Source organism: Phocoena phocoena, chromosome 3, assembly GCF_963924675.1.
Source record: "Phocoena phocoena chromosome 3, mPhoPho1.1, whole genome shotgun sequence".
NCBI classification, from domain to species: Eukaryota; Metazoa; Chordata; class Mammalia; order Artiodactyla; family Phocoenidae; genus Phocoena; species Phocoena phocoena.
The window spans coordinates 17643354-17668573 of NC_089221.1; the positions used below are offsets into that span (position 1 = coordinate 17643354).

At 35.4% G+C, this 25220-nt stretch overlaps 1 pseudogene; it reads right to left on the minus strand.

The window, feature by feature from the left end:
* Positions 1-1094: 1094 nt before the first annotated feature.
* Positions 1095-1724, minus strand: LOC136121448 (UBX domain-containing protein 2A pseudogene; annotated as a pseudogene).
* Positions 1725-25220: the final 23496 nt, after the last annotated feature.

Below are 25220 nucleotides of genomic sequence, written 5' to 3' on the forward strand. Positions count from 1 at the left end.
TTTCAAAATTACCTTTCAACTTTTGTTGTTGTTTATTTTACCTCTATATATGCTGTAAAACCTCTACTATAATCTGAATTGTGTCCCCCCAAAACTCATAAGTTTAAGCCCTAATCCCCAATATGATTGTATTTTTATATAAAGCCTTTAAAGTAGTAATTAGGGTTCAATGATGTCATAAGGGTGGGAGTTTAATCTATGATGATCAGTGTTCTTATAATAAAAGGAGGAGATACCAGGGATGTACACACGCAGGATAAAGGCCATATGAAAGCACAGCAAACAGATGCCCATGTACAGGCCAAGGAGAAAGGCCATGGGAGGAACCATCTCCCCTGCTTGCACCTTCATCTTGAGCTTCCAGTCTCCAGAACTGTGAGAATATAAATTGCTATGGTTTAAGTCATCCAGTGCAGGGCATTTTATATAATAAACTAATATACTTATGTTTTTTATTATTTTTGACATTTTAATAAGCTACAAAATTTTATTCTTAAATATATATACATCCTAGATACAGTTGCCAAATTAATGTTTGAGTATATCTTGATGTTACAGAATGAAAACTGAACACACTGTGAAGTTTAGTCATAGTTAAGGTGAAAAGAGAGTCTTGAAGTCTTTTGATTATATCTCAGTTATAAAATAATGACATTGATGCTTTTAACGTGCAATGCACATTTTTTTTAAAATTCACTGCTCTTTTTAAATCTGAGACAGCTAACATTTTAAAAAATCACTGCTGTTTGGGAAAGTAATGGATATGCCTTTAAATGAATCATAATACAAACATATTTGCTTATTTATATGATGTTAAAATTCTTAATTATATAGCTACTAAAGTGTACCTTATGTTGATTAAATGATATTTGAAAATGTGGAAAAATGCATTGAATTTCAGGAACATAGCTCCAGTCATAGTTAACTTTGCTAACTTGTACTTATTTTTAGAACTCTCATCAGAGGACAGTAAAATACGACCTGGATCAAAGGTCCAGTGAATATGACTTTTCCTTAATGCATTTTGGTCTGCATGTTTACTTACAATCATCATTCCTCTCCAAATTTCCCACTTAGTCCATTAAAAATTAATGCTATGAAAGTTCTCTAAAGTGTTCAGCTCTTTTTTGGAGTCTCTCAATGATTGCAACATTGTACAAATCTGCTTCTTCTAGTGTGACTGTTTCATCTAGCAATTTGAGAAAAGAAGTGGCACTGCCAGGGAAAGGGAGGACTTCTTTGAGACCCTTGGTATTTTCCAGTGAAGTCTTTGATGTGGCTTACCCAAAACCTGTGACATGCAGCTCAAGCAGTGTTTAGAGGGAAATGAATAGCTATTAATGCCTACAGGAAATATAAAATTTCTGGAAGATCTTTTTCCATTTGGCTAACCAGATCTGTATTTTAGTGAAATGTTCCAGATTATTAGACAACAGGCAGAGTGTCTTTATTCTCATCCTCAATACTCTTTGCTTTAGAAAAAAATTTTGGTGTAGCACTTCCCAGTCTGTGATCCTGCCCTGAGAAGGGCTGGAATACAGTCTTCATTGACATACATAGTTCATTTTTTTTTTTTTATCTTTAACATCCAGCATTTCTTTGTCAAAAATCTTTTGTAATTCTGAAGGTAATTCACCTTTTTGGTGGAGTTCAGAACCTACTTACTGACTTGCACCATCAGAATAACTTCTGAAATCATTAGCGACTTAGAATCCATTTTACCATAGTTTTTTTTTTTTTTTTTTTATGCGGTACACGGGCCTCTCACTGTTGCGGCCTCTCCCATTGCGGAGCACAGGCTCCGGATGCTCAGGCTCAGTGGCCATGGCTCACGGGCCCAGCTGCTCCACGGCACGTGGGATCTTCCCAGACCGGGGCACGAACTCGTGTCCCCTGCATCGGCAGGCGGACTCTCAACCACTGCGTCACCAGGGAAGCCTGTTTTCAGTAGTTTTAGTATGAGGTACTTGGCTGTGTTTTTATTTGCATTTATCACACTTCAGGTTTCTTTGAACTTCTTTGATCTGTGGGAGGTTTTGTTTGTTTGTTTTTAAATATTTAAAAAATTCTCAACCTTAATCTCTTAAAATATTTCTTGTGACCATTTCTCTCTTTCCTTCTTCTCCTCCTGGGTTTCCAGTACTTGTATATTTGAATGTTTTCATATTGTCCCATGGTTTTCAATTATCTATTCCATTTTTTCTCTGTCTTATTTTTGTGCTCTAGGTAAGAGGATTTCTATTGTCACATCTTCAAGTTCAAAATTATTTCCTTTGTTTTGTCTGTTCTGAATATACCATGTCAATCTAGCTTGTAGTTAAGTGGGGTTAGGCACTCTTGCTTATTTATTTATATTCAGTACCCCATGAATTTGAAAATCCTCTAGTGATAGACAGCTGCTGCTTTTTGCTTAGCGTGAGGCCTGGAATGATTGAGGCTATCTCTGTGGGTGTTATGGTTCTACCTTCTGCTTTCAGCAGGCCCAGGAAGACTTTACTAAAGATGGGTTTCTCCCTGTGCTTTGCTCCTCTCTCAACAGTAGGGCATTGCTTGCTACCCAATGTAAGACTTATCCAGTGGGGAAAATATTTTTCAGCTTCCCTGCTACCAGTGCAACCTGAAACAGGCCCTGTTTCCTTGAGCCTTATGTCTTAGGCTTTCTCAGCATTCCTACTCTTCCACAGCAAACAACCACTTCCTCCTATTCGGTACAAAGTCCTGAACCCAAAGAGATTTCCTGGTACTCTCTCAACTGTAGCAAGTGTTTGCCTCATACTGATGCACTGTCAGAGATGGGTGTGTGTCCTGCTCAGCCTTTAGGGGCTGATGGCTTAATGCCATGAATTTAAAGAGGCTGTGGTAGGTAAGTGTTCTGTACGTCCCATAGCATCAGAGAGCTTTGCCTTTTAGGTCAAAGTCTTTTAGGGCAGAGTCTTTCTGGCCCCCTCCCAGTGGTAGTCAGTCTTGGCCTTGTATTGATGTATGGGGTTGGGGAATATTGGTCATATTCTGTCTTTCCCCCAGTGACAGATATTTTCTGCTTCAGGCAGTGAAAGATCTGGGGTAGATGGTGTTCAATTTCCTTCCTTTCCCCAGTAGCAGAGAGCTGCATCTTTCATCACATCAAGATCCAGGTTGAGTGTGGATGGTTTTCCTGCACACTGCTCAGGGCAGCCAATCCTTACCTTGCAGTCACGCAGGTTTGGTGAACAGGCAGGTTGCTTTAGGCTCTCCTTCTTCAGCCCCAAACATCAGCAAGCCATGCATCCTGTGAAGTTGGTATGTCTACCTTCCCTGTTCTCAGTCCCTCTCATGAGCAATTGACCTATGAAAAGGGTTGACGAGGGAAGGCAGTCTCCTCTTATGTCTGGGGCTTTCAGGGATTCCAAGTTAGCATGCTAGCCCTTACTTGGCATTTAATAAGTCATCAAATTTAAGCTGTTTGGATCCAACTTAATTTTATAGTAGCTAAGTCTATTTCCCATTGTTATGTCTTAGATGAAACACTTTGTGTGTCTTATCCTTTCTCAGAAATGCATGTCACCCATTGGAATTTTTTTTTTAATTAGATAGCCTTTTGATCTTACCATTTTATTGAAGAGCAGGCCTGTTCTCATTTTTAAGGTGATAATAAAGTTGTTTTTTTGTTTGTTTGTTGCTGCTTTCCATGTTTTATGCAAAAAATAAAAGATAAATCTCACTCTTCAATTTTAAAACATAATTTTGGAAAGAAATGAAGTGTTAGCATATAACATTTGCCTGGTTTGCACTTTTACTAATGGGCACGTTAGCCACATTTTTTTTCTCATTCTAACTCATAGTCCTTTAAAATTATAGATGTTTGACTCAGTTTCATGGTAAAAAATAATAATTTGATAAATTAGAAGCCCATTTTATTTAGTATGTGACTATTATTGATTAAGTCCATCAGGTTATATATTTCTAAAGAGCTACAATATAAAGAGAAAGAACAAATTTTGAACTTTTTATTGTCTGCTGAAGCATTTCTTATAGGCATATACAGACAGGCACACTGATGTACAAACAGATCCATCTAGAGTCTTCATTTCTACATCTTTACTGTCATCACCTATTTACAGAGAGACTCTTTTGGGACTTCACATATTTTTCTCCTAGAATTTTCTAGTTAACCTCAGATATTGCATGGACTCGAGGACAGTCTGTTGGTACAATGATATTTGTTCTGTGATAACATGGGGTTATTACAAGTCTTTATGAGAAGACTTTAGCCTAGTTTTTTTCAGATCCTATACAACATGTCTTTTTCATTATTTTTAAACTGGATGGTTAGAGCGTGTGGATCATAAAACTTTGCATTCACACTAAAGAACAGAAATAGTGAAGGTTTTAAATAAGAGAGAGTGCTAGGGCACTAAGGAAGAGAGTGTCCTTTCTGACTTTGCAGAGGCAAAATCCTTGACTAAATGGCTGATAAACAGATCACTTTGAATATTTATAATAGTTTTGCAAAAAACTCCAAAACAGTCATGCTACCTGTAATGAAAGTGAAAATCTTTTCAGCTACAGACTTATTTCAAATAATAGTAATTTGTAAATGTTCTTCCAAGGAGAACTAATAATTATATTTTCATTTTTTTAGATATGCAGAGGTAGTAGCAACTTTTTCATGGATTTTAATGAATCATGCATATTTTCAATCTATGCTTAGAAGTTCTAGACTTACCACTGTATCCTATTTAGCTTCTTAGGGCTTCTCAGCATATTTACCAAGTTATTTTTGAATACAAAAAATTTTATTAAATTTATAACCTAAGTCCAGAATGGTACACAATCATATTTATATTAGTGATGCATTTACAGAAAGTAAACACACACTTTTTTTCTTCTTATAGGAAGAAACAGAGTATTATCAGATCCCTCAAATCCTCCTTCACAACCTCTTTTCTTTGGTGACTACAACTGCCCCTCCCCCCAAAGTGAATAACAACAATGCTGACATCTAAAATAATATATTGGTTTTGCACTTAATAGAAAAGGGATCATCTATTATGTACTATGTCTGTCTAGCTTATTTTCATCAATATTTTGCATATGACATTCACTCATATTGCTACATTTGGTTGTAGTTTATTCATCTCATTAATGAGTAGTCCATTTTATGAATGTATCACAATTCATTAATTGCTGTAAATAGACATTTGACTCCTTTCCAAATGTTAGCTAGTACAAATGTTGCTGCTATGAATGGTCTTCTTCATATATTTGGCTGAACATATGTGGTGGGGAGATACACACAAGTGAAGTTACTTGCTCAAAGTATAAGTAGGTTAGCTATAGTAAATACTACCAACCACCTTTGTAAAGTGATTGCATTAATTTAAATTCTTAACAGTATATGAAAGCTCCAATTGCTCCATGTTCTCCCAAAACATGAAATTGTCTATTATTTTTATTTACCCTGCTGGTGAGATTATATTTCTGTTTTAATTTGCATTTACACTTTATGATGAATGAAATAGATGACTTTTTCATATGATTTATTCCCAGTTGAACATTATCTTTTGTGAATATCTTGTTTGAATCTTTTGCCAATTGTTCCATTAGGGCATCTTGCTTTTTATTGATTTATGAATGCTCTTTATATATTGCAGGCACATCCATTATTATATACATACATATATTAATGTACATATATTTTTTATCTACTTTGTAGATATACAAAACCCAGAACATATTTCTCTATATTTATGCATTTATGTTAATCTTAGAGAAATACTAAGAGTTAAAGAAGATGAAAGACACAGACTATTAAAAATTGACAGGTCATCTTGAGGCCATGTCCTTGAAATCTCTCATATGACATGAAGATATAACATTAATTGAAGATCTTGGGGGCAAAATGCGATGTTAACAAACATTTTTCCACAAAAATCCACTCTTATTTTGACCATGAACTCTTACCTCATGTTTTGAATTTGATCTTCAAGGGCCACTAAACTCAATCTCTCATATTCTTCTTTTCATCAGAGTTTATAAGTCTTTTTCTTGAAGTGTTCTAGAATTCATTATTTTCATGATTGTCTTACCTGTTTTTTCTCCCAGGCCTCTGGGATCTGCCTTACAAATATCTTAATAGAAATCATGTGTATTATTATTTTTTCCTTTGACTAGTATAACATCAAACAATAGCATTAAATTCTATCTCTGATAGAGCTGTATGAGTTATTCATTTCTCCTTTTACCCATTTCTACCTAATATATCACCTCATACCTGCATGATTTCATTTTCTTGCTGACTGATCCTCATGGCTTTTGTCTACCTCCCTTCCAAGTCATTCTATACAAGGCTTAACAGATATATATATTTAAAAGTTAAAACTCTTTATGAGAATAACCCACTTAAAATCATTTAATTGTAAAGTCTTAGCATGTAGACGGTCTTCCAATATTTGATTGGGCCTTACCTTATTAACTTATGCTCTAATAGATTTGTGTAATTGGGACCTGACATTGAATTACTTAATATTCTTATGGCAGTAAGGAAGAATTCTGCTTAAATCATTGTCCCATACCTACATTCTATTAAATAAGCAATCATCTTCATTTTAATAACCATATGAATTATTTTTCTGTAGAATTCAACTTGTAACTTTTCATTTTTTCTTTCATTTTATTGCAAGTCTTTTGAAAACTTGTACAGGACATGATTAAGTTATGATAATAACTAAACTTAAAATAGTGCATTCTTCATTCAGTCGTTGTCAGTGTTCTAATATATGTCTTGTTCTTTCAGAAATAATTTAAAAATTCACATTTTTCAAAATATCATTTGAGATTAATTTAGAGTAGACTTAGATAGGCAACAGGGATTTTATTTCAGTATTGATTTTCCACAGAAATTTGCTCAGATTCCCATATTGCTTACAGCACAGCCCAGAAGGTTAGTATTAAATAACAGTCTTGATAAGACCCCAGGCGATTTAAGTACATCTTGGAGTCATTTCTCTCTGATTTCTCTTGAGTTATCTACTGTGGAACATGAAACAATTTTATTTTACTTAAAAAGCTCAGGTCTAAAGAAAAGATGGTTGTTTCTTCCAAAGGAAAATATTTTTATACGAAATTTCAGTTAAAAATATTTCAGGATATTTCTGTCTTTGTAATGAACTCTTTTACGTGAATCAGTTTATTTTGAGTCATTCTTTTAAACTGTAGAGAATATTATACATACCATATTTATTTTATATCTAATTTTTGTTCTTATTATTCACTGTTTTATTCCTCAAAAGATTACCTGGCATAGAGTAGGTACTGAACAAATATTGTTTTAATGAAATTAGCAGGTCCACTGTGTACTATTATTTACCTTTGAGCACACTAATCTAATCTCCCGTTTTCTTGGCCTTTTTCTGTAAAATGTCAGTAATAAAGTAAGTATGTATTTCACAAGGTTGTTATTAAGATTAAGTGAGATATTGAACATAAAGCAAAGTATAGTGCTCAGCACATTGTAAGCTCTCAATAAGTATCAGCTTTTCTTATTAAAATATTTTCAGGACTTTCTTAAGGAAAAATCTTAAGTAGTATAAGTTACTATATTCAGTTTTAACTATTTAATAGATCAAATCCACCATGAAAACACAAAGACATTCCTAGTGTAGAGAATGTTACTGAGAACATAATGCTGCCTGAGGCAGTTTCTCAGGGAAGTCTCAAAATTGTTTGAGTAATGACAACGGTGTGATAATACGTGTATGTAATAGTTTCCTAGAGCTTTCATAACAAATTACCACAAACCTAGTGTCTTAAAATAACAAAAATGTTGTTTTGTCCCCGTTCAGGAGACTAGAGTCTGAAATCAAGATTCAGCAGGGTTGTTCCCTTCCAGAGGCTTGAGAGAGAATCTGTTCTATGTGTCTCTTCTAGCTTCTCATGGTTGCAGATGATTATTGGCATTCTATGGCTTGTAGCTGTATCAGTCTAAACTCAGTTTCCATCATCATATTTCTCTGTGTGTCTCTGTGTCCTCTGTCAAAGACACCAGCCTTTGGATAGGACCACACTAATCCAGGATGACCTCATCTTAATTTGTTTACATCTTCAAGAATCCTATTTCCAAAAATAAGGTCACATTTACAGGTTCCAGAGGATAGGGTTTGAATTTATCTTTTTGGGGAGAACACAGTTCAAGTCACAACAATGTATATAATATGTTTTTTTATATACAGAACTCAGTTAACATTTCAAAGATAAACATATCTTGGGGGAAGATATGTCCTAAAATAATGTTACATCATTTTAACTAATTAATTTTACAGCCTGAATATTAATAATCTGCATAATCAGTTAGATGGGAAGTTTTAGTGAGTGCACACACATGTACCATTATTAACTGGCCCCCAAATAATACAGAACATTTCAGCCAAACTTCAAAGTCACAAAGGCCAATCTGCAGTCAGTTTTCTCCCCAACGTCCAGCCTCTGGTAAGTACTAATCTGATTTCTGTCTCCACAATTTTTCTTTTTCTTGACTTTCAAATAAGTAATATCTTAAAGTATATAGTCTTTTGTGCCTGCCTTCTTCATCTTGTCATCATGATTTGAGGTACAAGGCTTGTCACATGAATCAGTAGCCCATTAATTTTTATTGCAAAGTAATATGCTATTTTATGGATACAACACAATGGCTTTATGCATTCTTGTATTGATGAATATATTGGTTGTTTCATGTTTGAAAACAGGAATTATTATGAATAAATCTATATACAAGCTTTTGTGTAGACCCATATTTCTGTTTGTCTTGGGTAATAGCTAGGAATGGAAATGGTGATTAACATAGTAAGTGAATCTTTAACTATATAAAACAACTGCCAGATTTTTCCAGAGTGGCTATACCATTTTATATTCCCACCAGCAATAAGTTCTAGTTGTTTTACATACTCTAAAATTCTTGGTACTGTCAGTCTTTTTAATGTTAGTAATTTTGTTGAATTTTAATAAATTCTTTTTTTATTTTTAATAAACTTTATTTTTTAGAGCAGTTTTAGGTTCATAACAAAATTGAATGACAGATATAGATTTTCCATTGTAATGAATTTCCAATTGTACTAGAGGAATTTGCTGCAAAGATTATCTTTTCCACATTTAAATAGCCTTGTACTTTTTCATAACTCAATTGATTTTGTATGTATGCATCTATTTCTCTTCTCTCTTCTTGACTCAATTGATATATATGTGTGTATACACACATACACGCACACGTACACACACACACACACACACACACACACACACACATTTTTTTTCTTCTCATACTAGCCTGTGTTGTTTATTGTGACTATAATATCTCTTGAAGGCAGGCCATTTAAGCCCTCAAACTATATTCATCTTTTACAAACTTATGTTGTCTCTTTTAATCCTTTTGTCATTTGTTTTGCTATTAGTTTGTAAAATTCCATATTTAGATTCTTTGTGGCTGATATATAAAAATATTATATATATAAATATGTTTCTCATTTAACCTACAGCCATGATAAAAATACATATAAATCTATTTTATTTTGTTTATTTCTTCAGGATTTATCTATACACAATAGTTCCTTTTGCAAATAAAGATGGACTTTCTACTTCCCTTAGAGTATGTCTATTTTTATTTCCTTGTCTATCTTTCTTATACTGCCTAGGACCTTCAGTAAAATGTTTTCTTTTTTCTTTTTTCTTTTTATTTTTTTGCTGTATGCAGGCCTCTCACTGTTGTGGCCTCTCCCGTTGCAGAGCACAGGCTCCGGACGCTCAGGCTCAGCGGCCATGGCTCACGGGCCCAGCCGCTTCGCGGCATGTGGGAACTTCCCGGACTGGGACACAAACCCGCGTCCCCTGCGTTGGCAGGCAGACTCTCAACCACTGTGCTACCAGGGAAGCCCTTCTTTTTTTTTTTAATGTTCTTTAGTTTTTAACTTATTGTGTCTTGTTATTTAATGTGGGATATCTGTAGGGTGAATATTTTGATCTTGCTCTATCATCTAGCTTTATACTCTATGAGCTTGCCTTAACTCATAGTGATTAGATCATTCTTATTTCTTGTAATTTTTGTTATGGTTTAAGTCTTGCTGTTTGTTTTCTCTTTTCCCATCTGTTCTCTGTTTTTTGTTTTTTTTTTTAATGTTTCATGCCTTATCTCGATTTTTTAAATGTCATTACATCCTAACTATATATTTTTGTTCTATTATTCTTTTTCAATGATCACTCTATGGTATGAAATATATACTTTTTTTGTTTGTTTGTTTTGTTTTGGTTTTGGTTTTTTTTTGCGGTACACAGGCCTCTCACTGTTGTGACCTCTCCCGTTGTGGAGCACAGGCTCCGGACCCGCAGGCTCAGCAGCCATGGCTCACGGGCCTAGCCGCTCCGCGGCATGTGGGATCTTCCCAGACCGGGGCACGAACCCGCGTCCCCTACATCGGCAGGGGGACAAGTGCACTTTTTAAAAAATTTCTATTACTGTATTTCCATTTCTGTTATTGTATTAGTAAACATTTAACTTGCACACAAATCTCACAGAGCATTGTTATTGTTTTCTTTAGAGAGTAAATTATCTTTTAAAGATAATTAAAACAAGATAAAAAGCATTATCTTCTATACCTACACATGCATTTACTTTTGCTGACACTTTTCATTCATTTTTATCTGGTGTAATTTTATTCTACCTGTAGGACTTACTTTTACATATCTTTGGGGCAGGTTCATGGACTATGGATTCTGAACTTTTCTGCCTGAAAAACTACTTTCCCTTTATTATTACAGTACATTTTCTCTGTGTTTAGAATCCTTGGCTGACATGTTTTTCTTACATTTGTCTTCTGATGTGAATGAGTTGTGATATTAAGTTTATTGTTTTGCTTATTTTCTTTCCTCTGTACACATTGTGTCTTTTTCTCTAGTGTCTTTTAAGAGTTTATCTTTACCACTAGATAAGCCTTATGATGAGTTTCTTTATGTCTATTGTGATGGTGATTCATTTAATTTCTTGGACTTATGGGTGTGTGAATTTAACCAAATTTTGTATTGATTCCTATAATCATCACGGGTCCAATAAAGTTGTGTCCCATTATCCTATTGTCAACCATGTTAAGCTGGAAACTAAATTTTCCAGAATCCAATTTCCTGTCGAGTCTTAGGTTAGAGTTGGCCAGGAACTTTCACAAGGAATGGAATGAAGAAGTGTGGCATTGGCCATCACTCAGTGAATGTTGCTGTGGTTAGATGCTGAAGTACCCAGAAGTTTCCAGCTTGTCCTACTGCCCTCTCAACTCATTGTCCAGATCTTTTGCCAATGGGCTTTTTGTGTAGATTCACAGAGGCAATAGGCTGACACTCCTATTCTAGTAGCTCCCTCCTTGCACTTGCCCTTCTGTAGATGAATATGTGCTTGGCTTCTCAGATTGACACGGTGGTGATGCAGCTGAATCTCTCTTACCTGTGTTTGGACATTCATTTTTCTGTCTCTTTTTGTAATTGTGCAAGCTTTAATTCCTGTAGTAAATCACATTCCCACTATTACTGCGTTTCCATTTTCATCAATCAACCTTTGCTGATACAGTAGGTATTACGATGATCTCTATTTTTTAAATAAGTAAAATAAGAAATGGAAATAATTAGTAATTTCTTTAATATTAAAAAGCAAATGAGCAGTTAAGCTAGGATTTAAATATGTGAAGCCTGTTTAACCACCCTGCCATATTGTGGTAATACAATATATTTTATTTTAAAATGCGATATTTTTATGACTATATGTGTTGAAACATTTGGAGATGTTTATTTATTTGCTAGAACTCCTTGCCAGCTCTCACATTCATGTAATGACTACAGAGTATTAAAATTAAGTTCAAGAATAGATTTTGTTTTTGTGTTTTATGTCAGGGGTGATACGTACAAGAAGAAGCATTCTGTGAATAAAAGTATCAAGAAACAATATCAAAAATATATTTGAATAAGAAATAATAAGTACTGATATAAATACAAATTTAAAAAATTCAAACGTAAATTTACATTACCTAGATTTTCTTATATTTTTTCTGCCATAATTATGGCATGAATTCTTTTTTTCACTGGCATTTATTTTTAAATAGCCACACTCATTATGCATTGCCTATGGATGAGTAAAGACTCTAATTAATAAATATTAATTTCAAATGCCTGGAAACATATAATATTTCAATAAACACACTCATAATGAAACAAATTAAAATGAATAATGTATGCTTACATTTGTGTATTTACTAAAATGTGAATAAAATATCTTTTATTAACACATAATTCTGGTTCCTGAGCACAAAATAATTTTTTAAAAGGAGAAAATATTTTATTTATTAATTTATTTACTTATTCAAGATATACGTAATCACTTCTATGTTCCAGGCACCTAAATTTTATAAGCAACTCTTTTCATTAGTGTTGATTGTGCTATTAAGTGCCAGATTATGTATTATATACAATTCAAATCAGTAGGTACGTAGTTGTGTGGATAATGTTTACATAGCTTCAACTGAATTTGCAAGTATTATCATAATATTAGATTAAAATATGTTGTCACTTGTCAGATAATCAGCAAAATGCCTAGTTCAAACAACAGAGTACCAAAAAAAGTAGAGTAGTAATTTTGTTTATTTGTAAAATAGTCTACATTTTTATGTTCAAATGAATAGACTTAGCTTTTGTTTGCATTTGCAAAAGACTGTATAGTTGTTTCATATACACATTTAATTTTAAGTTAGCAATGATTTAGAAATTTTTAAAGTGCATAAAATAATACATAACAAATACTACAAAGACACAGTGTAGTGTAAGAATACCAGGTTACCTCTCCTGGATCTATAAATCAATTTATAAATGATTTTGAAACACTGGTTCCGCGTCTATATAACATAAAGGAAGAGAATGGCATAATCTTTTCCAGCTATATGAGGTGATCTAAGTAGTTAACATTTTGAAATTTTCCCAATGTACTTTTACTGCCTAGTTGGTCATATTTGCTCTGAAAATTCCTACCAATGGAGTAAGAAATGAGGATAAATCTCATTGCTTCAAAGAAATATAAATGTTGCTGTAAGTAAAATGCATCACATAAATTTAACTTTTGGGGTACAACCTTGAAGAGACTCACAACCAAAATATTAGCCTGAGTGCAAAGGATGTTCAGTTACTAAGGCTAAATAAGTTGGTTTAGTTTTGAATTTAAAAGCCTTTTCTTGGAAGATCATGGTTATATTATTTAAATTATTTCTCTGTGGGTAGGCAACCTATAATGACAAATTCCAGCAGTATCCAGGTTCTAAACCTACTTTGGTGGTGTAGAATTAATGTTTGAGTTTTGAGTGTAATTCTTGATAGTTATGTTAGTTATTTTGGGCTATCATAATAAAATAGCATAAACTAGGTGGCTTAAACAACAAACATTTATTTCCTCACGGTTCTAACGCCAAGATCAAGTTTCCAGCATGGTCAGTTTCTGGTGCGACTTCTCTTCCTGGCTTTCAGATGATGCCTTCTTGGTGTGTCTTCCCGTGGTGAGGAGTGAGTAGGAAGCAAGTTCTCTGGCATCTCTTCTTCTAAGGGTACTGATTTCATCATGAAAGCCCCACCTTCATGACCTCATCTAAGCCTAGTTATCTCCCAAAGGTCTCACCTTTAATTATCATCACATTTGCTTAAACATATGAGTTTTAGGGGACACACAATTCAGCCCATAATAGTGCTCCTGTATTTTCATGTTCACACTTCATACACTTTCAGTTTTATTTTGTCTCAGAGAATTTGCCTTCACTTCCTGGGAAATACATCTTTATTTCTCAATGGAGTGTCTGTCTCACTACCTACTGGGAAGTTGGGTGTTACATGAACAAATTTTCCATGTATTATTATATGTTTCACCTTGCTGCCTTTTCCCAACCTTTCAGTCGGCTAATATTTTGCCTTATGTGTATGAGCTGCTATATATTTCATTTTTGTTATTCTATTTGAATCAATTCTGCCAATTCCTAGACGTTTCCCCAATAATAAAATTTTAATGATTCAAAAGAGTATTAGAGGGCTTCCCTGGTGGCGCAGTGGTTGAGAGTCTACCTGCCGATGTGGGGGACACAGGTTCGTGCCCCGGTCCGGGAGGATCCCACATGCCGTGGAGCGACTGGGCCCGTGAACCATGGCTGCTGAGCCTGCGCGTCCGGAACCTCTGCTCCGCAGCGGGAGAGGCCACATGGTGAGAGGCCACAATGGTGAGAGGCCTGCGTACCGCAAAAAAAAAAAAAAACAAATTATTAGAGTTAAAGTGAAAAATATAAATAAAAGCAATGTATATTCATTTCAGAAAACGTTATATTTTCCAAAATACCTTTTCAAAGAAGAGGATTCTTAAGTGTGTGTTCAGTTGAAAGAAGGAATTACTTTTTCAGTTATAAATATCATGAAAATTACATAATTTATAAGTTGATATTGACTTTCTAAAATGAACATCAATATTTATTGAACACCATGTGTATCTTTATCCAGGCAACTTCAGAAATAATTAATCTTGATATTCATAGAAAATGGAAATCAATAACTAAAATGTGAGAAGCATTAACTATCATGTTGTAAATTCTGTAAATTCCATTGATGTTTTAAGGGTTTAATCTAAGTCTTTGATTCTAAAGAGTAGCATCACTTAAAGTAATTTAGCCTAACTAAAGAATGACTTATGTAATATTCTAAGCTTACAACCACATAGAGAAGTATTAGGCAACTGGCCAAATCAAAGCCTAATAGATGACAACATATTTAGAATTTTTTCATTTAATCGAAAAATAAATTTTAATAACTAACAAATTATGATTGCAGTCTGCTCCTAATTTTCACATCTGCTTAAATTTGCATTTTAAATAATAGAGTCTCTTCATTATATTGCCAACAAATTTTCATGCAAGGTTGAACTATGTCATGTAATGGGATGAGGTGACATGGATTTTGATACTTGCCTTTCCTCTGTGACCTTGGGCATTCCAACTTAACAAAAAAATAATAATAATTGACTTCAACCATCAAAGCACTGAGTCAATTGTCACAGGGATAGAGACCAAAAGGAAACACTATCCTCACACTGGAGGAGTACACAATTCCCTTGGGGACAAAAGTATGAAAAGTATACAAGTTTCTATAATTCAACGTAGACTTTAAGTGCCTTTGAAGAGGGACTCTGGGAGGGATCATGCCAAGAAGTACTTCCCAGAACTTCTGCTGCCAGTGTCCTTGTCCTCACAGTGAGCCACAGCCACCCCTGCCTCTGCAGGGGACCCTCCAACACTAGCAGCTGTGCCGGGTCTCAGTTGCAGCACCTGGGATCTTTGTTGTCATGTGCTGGATCTTTGTTGCAGCATGCAGGATCTTTGGTTACAGCATATGAACACTTGGCTGTGGCATGTGGGATCTAGTTCCCTGACCAGGGATTGAACCCGGGCCTCCTGCATTGGGAGAGCAGAGTCTTAGCCACTGGACCACCAGGGAAGTCCCTAGTGCTACTCCACTGGTGGATGTGCTCCAGTTTCTTTCCCATTTACTTGATGGGATTTGCAGTTATTTCCGGTCTTGGTCTACTTTGACTGTTTTGGTGATCAACAAAGGGACCCAAAGCAGACTTCTGTCCTTTGCCTCAACACTACAGGGAACCAGAGCCTTGGTACCAGCAGAGGCCTCTGGTGCCCATCCACCTCCTTGGAGAATCCAGACAAATTTGGATGAATCTCTTCTGGTTCTCAGATTTCTCATATTGGTTGATGGTCCTGAGTTTTATTTGGCCGTATGTATCGGCCATGTGGCTGACAAGGTCTTGGTGCTCCGGCCGAGTGTCAGGCCTGTGCCTCTGAGGTGGCAGAGCCGAGTTCAGGACATCGCTCCACCAGAGACCTCCCAGCTCCATGTAATATCAAACAGCGAGAGCTCTCCCAGAGATTTCCATCTCAATGCTAAGACCCAGCTCCACTCAATGACAGAAAGCTACAGTGCTGGACACCCTATGCCAAACAACTAGCAAGACAAGAACACAACCCCACCCATTAGCAGAGAGGCTGCCTAAAATCATAATAAGGTCACAGACACCCCAAAACACACCACCGGACGCAGTCCTGCCCACCAGAAAGACAAGATCCAGCCTCATCCACCAGAACACTGGCACCAGTCCTCTCCACCAGGAAGCCTACACAAGCCACTGAACCAACCTTAGACACTGAGGGCAGACACCAAAAACAACGGGAACTATGAAGCAGCAGCCAGTGAAAAGGAGACCCCAAACACAGTAAGTGAAGCAAAATGAGAAGACAGAGAAATATGCAGCAGATGAAGGAGCAAGGGAAAAACCCACCAGACCAAACAAATGAAGAGGAAATAGGCAGTCTACCTGAAAAAGAATTCAGAGTAATGATAGTAAAGATGATCCAAAATCTTGGAAAAAGAATGGAGAACATAAAGAAACGTTTAACAAGGACCTAGAAGAACTAAAGAGCAAACAAACAATGATGAACAACACAATAAATTAAATTAAAAATTCTCTAGAAGGAATCAATAGCAGAATAACTGAGGCAGAAGAACGGATAAGTGACCTGGAAGATAAAATAGTGGAAATAACAGCTGCAGAGCAGAATAAGGAAAAAAGAATGAAAAGAATTGAGGACATTCTCAGAGACATCTGGGACAACCTTAAGTGCACCAATATTCAAATTATAGGGGTCCCAGAAGAAGAAGAGAAAAAGGAAGGGACTGAGAAAATATTTGAAGAGATTATAGTTCCCTCATATGGGAAAGGAAGTAGTCACTCAAGTCCAGGAAGCACAGAGAGTCCCATACAAGATAAATCCAAGGAGAAACATGCCAAGATACATATTAATTAAACTATCAAAAATTAAATACAAAGAAAAAATATTAAAAGCCTCAAGGGGAAAACAACAAATAACATACAAGGGAATCCCCATAAGGTTAACAGCTGATCTTTCAGCAGAAACTCTGCAAGCCAGCAGGGAGTGGGAGGACATATTTAACGTGATGAAAGGGAAAAACCTACAACCAAGATTACTCTACTCAGCAAGGATCTCATTCAGATTTGACAGAGAAATTAAAACCTTTACAGACAAGCAAAAGCTAAGAGAATTCAGCACCACCAAACTAGCTTTACAACAAATGCTAAAGGAACTTCTCTAGGCAGGAAACACAGGGGAAGGAAAACCTACAATAACAAACCCAAAACAATTAAGAAAATGGTAATAGAAACATACATATTGATAATTACCTTAAGTGTAAATGGATTAAATGCTCCAACCAAAAGACATAGACTGGCTGAACGGATACAAAAACAGGACCCGTATATATGCTGTCTACAAGAGACCCACTTCAGACAATAAAAATAAAGTTAAAAATGAGAAAAATAAAAAGTGACTTTGAAGAGATTTTTTTTTTAATCTGGAAACTAAAAGGAAGTAAATATTATAATGATCAGATAACTTTCAAGGTGGGCTTTCAAATTTGTGTACTGTTTCAAAAGAGAAATGGAGAATTGGTTGAGAGAGCACTGCAGTCAGAAAACAGCATGAAATCTTGAGAAAAATGTGTAAAAGTAAGAAACATCTTCAGAAGGAGCAAGTCATAAAGTGTTATTTTAGAGTGAGCAAATGTAGAGGAATGGTAGTATATAAAGCCAGAAAAGTAGTTTAGAATCATATTGTAGAGGAATTTAATTGACAGAATTTAACTGATTAACTCTACAAATAGTTTTTTTTGGGCTACAATTCCAGAGACCATATTACACACTAAAAATCCATACTTCACATTATAAGAAACACGAGGTCTTGAGACTATATAGAGTGAAGGAAAATAGGAACAAATGACATACTTACATAAAAATATCTGAAACTACAATTATATGATTCTGAAGGCTGTGATAGACAATTGCACAGTTCTAGAAAATACATGATAGGAAATATGACTTCATCAGATGGATTAATGAAGAATTCCCTGAAGAAAAAAAAAATGAGTTCAGAGGGCAGAGGTGAAAGGAGGACAAAAGAGTATTACATGCATGTGAGAAAGTTTGTATGAAATGTAAGGCCAGTGTGGCTGCAGTACAGGGAGCCACGTGTTCTCCAGTTGTAGGGGAAATAGGAAACACAAGACAGTCCCAGATGTTGCAGGATTTGTAAAAGTCAGTTTGTTCATTATCCTAAAAGTAATGGGTAATTATTTAAGTGAATAATAAGAGAAAATGTTGTTTTATTATTATCAGAACTAAAACACTCACTGTTGAGTGAAGAAAAGTTGGAAGGAAGGAGATGAAAATGTTGCTACAGTGGACCAGTTGACAGCTAATGATTGCTCCAAATAAGTGCTTTGGAGATAGATACCTTTGTACTAATTTAAGAAATATTTAAGATGTAAAATGGAAAGTACATTGTGGAGAATTAGAAATTAAATGGGCAGAGTTATCCAAGGTTACTCTTTGTCGCTGGATTGTGATATTTAGTTGAATAATGGTTTTATTCACAGTGATAGAGAGTTTAGGCAAGCCTGGGAAATAAAATTCTTTGAAGGGGGGAGACTACAAACTCATTTTAAGTACCTATGGGGTTCCTTTGAAGTAGATGTCAAAGCAATGATGCAGATTTACAATTTCAAAGAGTGAGGCTAGACTGGATTATTGATGTTGGAGCAGTAATGGGGCTTTGCTAGGGAGCAATGAAAAAGTAATAATGAACCCCAAAATACTGACCAAGTAGCATGGGATAAGACTGAAAGGAGATTAAGAAAGAATAAATGAGTGCTAAGAGAAAGCCTAGAGTGTGACATCACGGAACTGTTTTAAGAAAGAGGGCAGCAAATGCTGAGACAGCAAGTAAAAGGATATTGACCACTAGCTTTCCAGGTGGAGAAATCAATGAAGATTTTAGAAGTGTTATTTCAGAGAGGTTATGGAAAGAAAACAGATTTTTCTGGGTTAAAGAGAGAAAGGTAGTGAGGAAATAGAGCCAGTGTTCAAAGGTAAATATTTTAAGAAATGGTTTGTACATGTAGGTGACAGGGCCACAGTTGAAGAAGTGTATAATTAAATTGAGGGATTAAAAAAAAATGGAATACTGAATATATTCAATGGAAAAATGCAGTCGAAGAGAAATGGGATTATACTACATTTGGTACCTGGCATAAATCATTGATTTTTTCCTAATAAAAATGACAAGATAGAAAACTTTATTTCTTGAAAATTAATACAACTAAGGTGAAATGATGACTTGAAGCTAAGTCCCTCTTGAAGGAGATAAGAAAAAAATGCAAAGGCTGATATAAACGTGTATAACTGAACTTTTGGACTTGATGTACATTAATGGCAGAGAGATTGGAATAGAAAAATAAGGAAACTGATGTGATAGTTCTGAAAAGGTAGAATCTATTGCAACTGGTAAATAGTTTTACCAAGAAATTAGAGCTACTTATGGTGAACCATAGGCAGATGTCTGGGATATAATTATTGGCTTTTGAAAGCATCTGAGGAAATGATTTACAGGAAGGATGAGGTATTTCCTCCACATTGCTAAGTCCAATGATCAGTTTCCTAACTTCATTTTGCTTGACCTGGTAACGACATTTAGTAAAGGTTATCAGTCCCTTAAAATTCTTTCTTCATTTGGCTTTAAGAAGACAAACACTCCTGATTTTGTCCAAAAGTATTGTAATTCTTTTTTTTTTCGGTACTCGGGCCTCTCACTGCCGTGGCCTCTCCCGTTGTGGAGCACAGGCTCCGGACGCGCAGGCCCAGCGGCCATGGCTCACGGGCCCAGCCGCTCCGCGGCATGTGGAATTTCTCGGACCAGGGCACGAACCCGTGTCCCTTGCATCGGCACGCAGACTCTCAACCACTGCGCCTCCAGGGAAGCCCTGGAATTCTTTTTTGATTTCTTGGAAAAAATCTGGAGAGATCCACGGATCAGTTCTTGGAATTCTTCATTTTACTGATTTTCTGCATGATATTTTCCATTAAATAGCTTGAGGTGCTTTTAATAGGCTAGCAAGTCCTACATTTTTATCTCAGTCCTGAACTCTAATAATATATCTTTAACACTATTTGACTTCTTTGCTTGGATCTCAAGTAGGTCTTTCAAAATTAACAGGACCCAAACCCATATCCTAATTGGAGCTCCTCCAGTAAGAGCCTGCTAATCTTGCAATCTCTCTCTCTTAAATTAATAAGTACCCTACCCTTCTTGTTCTTCAGACCATGATCTGGAAGTTGTTAGCCACACCTCACATCCATTCCATCAACATACGTTGTTGGCTCATTGTTCAGAATATATTCTATGTCTGAACACTTCTCACTGTTGCTACTGCCACAAAGCGTCTTCCTAACTTCTCCTATTATTACTGTTCTTCAGACACACAAGATTCCATGCTCTTTTTGGTATAAATTAAGCATGCTTATACTTTAGAACCTTTAAATTGGCTAATCTGTCTGCTTGCAATACCTTTTTCATCATATCTGCATAGCTTGCTCTCTCATCTTTAAGTCTCTACACAAATATACTTTTTAACAAAATTCTCCCTGAATACCATTATAAAAGAGATTACACCTCACTCCCACACTTTCTATAACTTTCCCATGCTTTATTTTTCCGCATGGTAGTATACCATGCAGTGTACAGTTTAATTTTCACTAGGTTATTTATTGGTTACCTCTGGCTTGAGCAGTACTATCCAACGGAACTTTCTGCATTATGGAAATGCTCTGTATCTGGCCTTTCCAAATTGGAAGCTGCTACCTACCACGTGTGAATTTTGATAACATGAAATATAGATAGAGTGACTAAGAAAATGAATCATGATTTTATTTAACTTACTTTAAGTTGTAATTTAACTAGCCACACATAGCTAGTGGCTATCATCTTAGACAGTGCAAAGCTAAAATGTTAAACTGTAATGGCAAGGATTGTTCTCTGTTTTCTCTACTTCTTTCATTATTCTGTATAGGCTGTCTAAAGCACAGTAAGTGCCCAATACATACATGCGTTAATGAATGAATAAAAGTAGAAGTCCAATAGTTAGTTGATAAAATTAAGTTTGGATCATGGAAGACCAATAATTAATTAAGATAAAACTGGAAGTTCATTAAAGAGATTTTTAAAAATTTGAATTTAGAAAGAAAATAAAGAATAAGCAAACCGTGATATTTCAAAAAGATATTTCAAGGAGAGATTTGCAATTAAATATTATAAAGATTTTGAGGAGAATGAAAAGCATGAAAATAACATCCTTGAAATTTGAAAAACTGGTAGTCATAAGTAATCACAGATAGAGAAGAATCAGTGCTTTGGTGAAGGAATGTCAAGAAGCTTGCCCAGGCTTCAGAGTTCAGGGTGGGGTTGGACTAGAGAGAGTCGGGTAAATTAGGCAAATTGGCACATTAGCCATTTATTAAAGACTAGAAGAAAAAGATGTTATAACAGTGGAGAAATACTTTAGTTTGTATTTGTTTGTTTTTGGTTTAATAACAATTGACCAGTTGTTTTGTGACCGTTGGTACAAAAACAATGAGAGATATTTTAAGAAGCGGAACATAATTGGTAGACTAGGCTCTTAGAGGAGATGCCTTTGGATTGACTCAGGTTAATACAGATTTTAATTGGAAAGAAAAAGATTCTCTCTCTGTCTCTGCTTCTCTCTCTTTCTTTCTCTCTCTCTGCTTCTCTCTCTCTCTGGAGGAAGAAAGGAAATGTTAGAGAAGAGATAAGCAGAAAGTTTAAGAATGTCTCTTCAGTATTTCCAAATCATAACAGAATGGAGGGAAAGTACTTAGTTAAGCAGAGGATAGCACTGCTCTGGAAGATATGATAGGAATTAATAAAGTGTTGTTGAGCAACAATGCAGGTCCAGCTGAGGTTAGAAAACATGAACAAATCATGTTTTCGCGAATATTGCCAATCATATTTGACAGCTCTGGTGTTAGAAGACACAGAAAGGCAGGGAAAAACAAGAGAAGTTTTAACTCTGCAATTTCATATATAATGTTAAAAAATTCATCTGTGGCAAGATGACAAAGAATCAGGAATCCAGTACATAGCAAGAAAGATAAATGTGTTATGATGATTGAACTTTCTGGAAGAGGTGGTGTATCATAATATAACATGCCTGAAAGACCTTCCCAAAGTGCTGCAGTGTAAAACAAGACATATTATAGCTACATTTATTCCTGTCCATTGACAGATTTAAATGTGGAAGTAAATTTAGCTATTGCACCTGTAACGTAATTGCCTTAAATTAAAAAAAAAAAAGAATACCTATAATAATACTGATTACAATAAGGTATTAACTTGCTAATATATATTTCACATTGTCTACAATGACATAGAATTTTTAGATACTATCTATCTCTTCCATTATTAAATTTTTCAGGGCATTGAGAACAGTTCCTTATTCAGAGAATAAATTCCTTTCCTTAATCAGTGACTATAATTTAATTTCTCAGTACTAATTTTCACATATTAGAATGTATACTTCACGCTTTAACCCCAGACTGCATTCTGTGCATATTTGAGAGCATCTTCCTGGTGTTTGAACTCCTCTGCCTGTCCTGAGTGTGTGCATGCTGTCAGCTGCAGGACCTGGCTTAATTCTCGCTTTAGCTTTGGAGGGTTGTTCTGGCTGTTTATAGTCCAGTCCTTCTGACTGTGACACTTAAGGCTAAGTTTAAGTTAAAAAAATTCACTCAGGTAGTTTGTGGTAGCACCAAGATTAGCATCATGACCTCTGTACTGCTGTCTGATATACTCTTTTTGAATTTCTCTGCATTCAAAATGGTAAATCTCAGCTTTCTGATTTGACATTTCAGACCACTCAGGAACTCTTCCCTACATAGATTGGTGCTTTTTACTTCCCAGGATAAAATTATCAGGCCAGTTTGAATGCTTTCTTCCTGGCTCTCATATGTTCTTCCTTCTTGGTTCACGAATTAATTTTGCTGCAACCCATCTGCAATGGACTGAATGCTTCTGTCCTCTGTGCCGCCACACCCACAATTCATATGTTGAAATCCTAACCTTCATTGTCATGGTATTAGGAGGTGGGGTCTTTGGGAGGTGGTGAGAATTAGATGAAGTCATGAGGATGGAGTTCTCATGAATGAAATTAGTGTCCTTATAAAAGAAAAATGATAGAGGTCCCGGGGCTCCTTCTGCCACATGAGGTTACAGTGTGAAGAGGGCTGTCAGTGAGGAAGTGGGTCCTCACCAGGCACCAGATCTGTTGATGTCTTGATATTGGACTTCCTAGCCTCCAGAACTGTGATAAATGAAGGTTTGTTATTTATAAGCTACGCTGTTTACAGTATTTTTTTTATAGGATCCTGAATGCACTTCAATTAGCCAGCCCAAAGCAAGATCTTACTGATATATTTTTTAATGTTTGCATATCTGAACATGTCTTTATTCCACCTTCATGTTTGATTTGTGGTTTGGTTGGATGCCTGTTTTAAATTCTGTTAACTTTGTTATTTGAGAACACTCTTTCCATATTCAGTGTTCTGGATGGGAGTTTGGTGCCCATCTTTATTGTCCCTGATTTATGACATGTTTATTTGACTTTATTTCCTATCATCTATTTAATTTTTTTCCTCAAGTTTTCAAGATGTTATTTAAATTTAAAAACTTTTAATTTTATTGGTTTTGGTCACAGATGCCTTTTTTTAATAGGTGCAATTTCTTCTTGAAGAAGGCTTCCTTCATCAGTTGGTAAAAACAATATGTGTCTATAATTGATATAATTAATTTCTGGGGAACCATGATGTCTAATGACATTGCCACTTTTGCTGATTGCCACTTTTGCTGACTGGAATTTTGTTTTTAATTACTTGGACAGTTCTGGGTAGACAAAAAGAGTCTGGCAAAAGATAACTAAGAAATAGATACCTAGAAACTAATTAGATGTGGTAAATTCCTCATCCTTTCTATACATTGGTTTAATTTCTATATATATTCTATACACTCTCTTAGTCCGTTCAGGCTGCTGTAACAAAATACCATAGACTGGGTGGCATATAAAAAACATAAACTTATTTCTCACAGTTCTGGAAGCTGGAAATCCAAGGTCAGAGTGCGAGCATGGTCAAGTTCTGGTAAGGGCGCTCTTCCAAGTGGCAGACTGCTGACTTCTTGTATCCTCACAGGGTGAACAGCAGAGAGCAGTAACCTCTCTGGTGGCTCCTATAAAGCCATTAACCCTGTCACCTCCCAAAGGCCCCACCTCCTGACACCATAACACTGTGGGTGTGGGGTTTCAGCATATGAATTTAGGAGGAACAATAACCCACACATGAAAGAGAGCAAGGAGAAAGAGATTTCTGGACATTGGAAAAGATCAGTAGAGAAAAATGAGAGCCACAGATTTTGAATATATTTATTTGTCTATAACTAGACTCTATGTAGTCACTGCTTCATTCTAGAAAAACTTGTTTGATTAGTCATTTTGTCATAAAACTTTTGAATCCTGTTTATAGCAACTCATTCTGTTATATACATCCCCTAATACAACTCTATTTATACAAATGAGACCTTTATTTGCTATATTCCCTTGGGCTTACCTTCAAATGTTCTCTTCCTTTATAATTTTGTTTCCAAAATTTCATACCTTATATTTCAAAGGGGAAGTTGCAGGCTTGAAGCTGTATTCTGATTTATGATTTATATTTTATTGCTTTGTTATCTATCCCTCAAAAGTGAAAACATGCTATATAATTGTGAGAGTGTGTACATGGATGCATTTATTTTGGTGCTGTGTGTTTCCTATAGCACCCAAATTAAACACACACATTGTTAGAAGATATTTAAAGAGAAATAATATAATTATATGACATCCTTTAGATTTCCAGAAACTCACAATTCTTCTGGAATGATTATGAGTTTATTTCCAAAAATTACTTTTATAATTTTGCTTGCTGCTCAAGGAAATTTTGGATATTGGCCTTATTGATATATATATTTTTTTCTATCAGAAAAAATGAGATTAATGAAATGTAATGATTTGTTAGCTTGGTGTTGGAAAGTTCTGTTCGTCCCATTAGAAGAGAGAAGTTACACATTTACAACAAGATAGTAAAATGATAACATGTAATATTTTGTGAAATCTTACATTTTTAAATGACTGTCCAGGAAATATGTTCTGGTTATTTTACATTTACTGCTACA